This window comes from Pteropus vampyrus, unplaced genomic scaffold (assembly GCF_000151845.1).
Source record: "Pteropus vampyrus isolate Shadow unplaced genomic scaffold, Pvam_2.0 Scaffold120, whole genome shotgun sequence".
NCBI lineage: Eukaryota > Metazoa > Chordata > Mammalia > Chiroptera > Pteropodidae > Pteropus > Pteropus vampyrus.
In genome coordinates, this window is record NW_011888901.1 from 1,314,438 (window position 1) to 1,317,373 (window position 2,936).

The 2,936-nt window shown below is 34.4% G+C and overlaps 1 pseudogene; it reads right to left on the reverse strand.

Moving 5' to 3' along the window:
• Positions 1–2,469: 2,469 nt before the first annotated feature.
• Positions 2,470–2,588, reverse strand: LOC111743743 (annotated as a pseudogene).
• Positions 2,589–2,936: the final 348 nt, after the last annotated feature.

Genomic DNA, 2,936 nt, shown 5'->3' on the forward strand with positions numbered 1-2,936 from the left:
GCTATCTGGATTTACTCTAGATTTGATATTTGCCATTATGCTGAGCTCTAATTAGCCTTTGGTGCTCATAGGTTTTCTCAATTTTATCTTTACTATTTAGGATTAATAAATAGCCACATCCATCTTTCCAAGTTCCTAAATTCTTGACCTCTTTCTATTCCATTTATTTTTTTCTTGAATGTGGGATATTTTAGTTTTATGCGTATAGTAACCCTATCAAATGCAACCAAACAGAAGTCAATATACACGCACTATTACCAATCTGTTTTCCAACCTCTATTCCTAAAAATATAATATATATTAGGTATGTTATATATATTATGCAATATATGACCAAAATGTTAACTGGTATTTTGTGTCTCCATTCTATGGATCGCCATGTTTCCAACTCCCAATAATAAATTTCTTTCTACTTGAAACCAAACCAATTATATGTTGTAGTTTATTATTATTATTATTATTATTATTATTATTATGATAGTACCCTAGTTCTAGGTACCAGCTTCTATAACACATTCTGTAACATTTTTGTAAGAAACAATTCTTGAAATCTCAGTTGTTTAAAGCAATGATTTCTTTCTCACATATCATATGTCTACTGGATAAGGGTGCTGTTTCTAGTAATCTCTTGGCAATCTAAGCATACAAATCAGTTATTGTTTTGAATGTTGCTGGACACTGATTAGATGAAGCAAAACTTCAGGAATGGTATAGCTCTTGAATTGGCAATTAAATATTCTAACAACCCAGGGGAGACACATTTGTTTTTCTTTTAACTCGTAGTCCTAACTAGTCATATACCTTACTCGACCACATGGGGTCAGCAAGTACAACTGGTCCATGTGTCTAGATAGTGAATATTCTGAAATAGCTGGCCAACGGAATTAATTATATTCACATTGCCCTGCAGCTGTGGTCCTCAACTTGAAGCAACTTTGCCTTTCAGGGGTCATTTAGCAATATGTAAAAAATATTTTTGGTTGTCACAGTAAGAGAAGGCTGTTCCAAGAGCATCTAGTGAGTAGAGGCCAGGGATATTGCTAAACATCTTACAATGCAGCTCCCACTCCAGCAAAGATTATCCAGCCCAAAATATTAATAGTGCTGAGGCTGAGAAATCCTGCCCTAAAGATCTCATCCAATTGCACTGAAATATATGTTTAAGAATGTTAATAACGTCATTGTTAATCACTAGCAAATAACAAAACAAACACACCAAAAAACTGGGCACAATTTAAATACCAGTCAATAGCATAACAAACAAACAAACAAATAAATAAAACCTACAAAAGAAACCAGTTATACAGAATAACGCCAATGAAGACCACAAACAGAATACTGAGCAAAAGAAACGAAGTTATCTATAAACATACACAGTATATTCTACTTACATTTAAATAATAAGCAAAAGTAAAAAGATTATTTTATAAGTGGAAAATTAGAAAAAAAAAATGTAGGCCATGATTAACATCAAAGTTGAGATGTTTTCACTGAGTGGAAAATAAAAAGCATGTGATGTAGGAGGATTATATGGTAGAGGGCCTTCCAAAGTTCCAGGAAATTCTGTGTCTTCATCTGGTAAGTGGTTGTGTCGTTATTCACTTAATAATGGAGGAGGAGAGAGTAAATCTACTAAATCCAGTGACCTGCCCCCTTCCACATTGGGTTGGTATGTTCTGCCACTTGATCAGACTAAAGGTTTAGCTGAATTCTACTGCTGAAAGATTGTTGCTTCTGCCACAGATGCCGATGACTATCAAGGTATGCATCACACCCAAGGCCTGAGTAGAATACTTTAACAGAGATAGAATAATGAGGCAGAGGTTTGGACATGGAGAGAGATAAGCTAAAGTGCAAGTAATTGACAATAATAGGCATTTTAGGAGTTAATCATTACTTGCCTTTTTCAGATGTGTCTCTTTCAAATGGTTCCCTGAATGATTAGAGGCAGAAGACAAGTGTGGCTGCTACAAGCTCTTCTTTTCACTCCTGTGACATGCATAATCTATACAACAGAAATCAACATGATTAAGTAGTATAGTTAAGTAGTATAGTTTTTGCTGCTTTCTATATACATAACCTAGGGAAAATTAACAACATCTAAGTCTTTATTCTACCTGTAAAAACTACACATACTAATATTCACTTATTAAGACTTTATGAGTTAATGATTAAGAAACACCTAGTATGATGCCTGGCACAAGATAATTACTTAATAAGCAGCAGCATCTGCCATTATTGTCATTAACAGTATCATTGTTATTATTAGTCATCATAGTACCTTATGGTGTTTACTAATATGTTCTCTGCAAAAGTCTGTAAAATGCTTTGGTGGACTGATCTAATATACCATGTATTTTTTTTTTCATTTTTTGTTTTTTATTTTTTTATAGGCAGGGCAACCCTTGGTTGACCTCACAGATTGCAAGGATCTTGTCAGTTTACAATCCCTTATTTTTTATTTTTTTACACCTATAGCACCTGGTCTTCTGCGGTGGTCTCTCATCCAAGTACTAACCAGGCCCGACCCTGCTTAGCTTACGAGATCAGACAGGATCGGACTTGTTCAGAGTGGCATGGCCGTAGATTATACTGTGCATTTTATCTTTATCTATTCCTTGTTATTTTTCTTTTCATCTGCACAATTGTGAAAGCAAGAGAAATAAAGAGGGAATTACACTTTTGCAGAAAACACTAGAAACAATTATTTAATTATACAAAAGTACTTTGATTCATAAACTCAGCAGTAGAAAACAATGCAGATACCACTGTACACCTATTTTAATGGACAAAATCCAGAACACTGACAACATCAAATACTGGCAAGAATGTGGAGCAATGGGAGCTCCCATTAATTGTTAATGGAAATGCAAAATGGTACTGCTGCTTTGGAATACAGTTTAGAGTTGCTTACAAAACCAGTTTTTTGCCATACA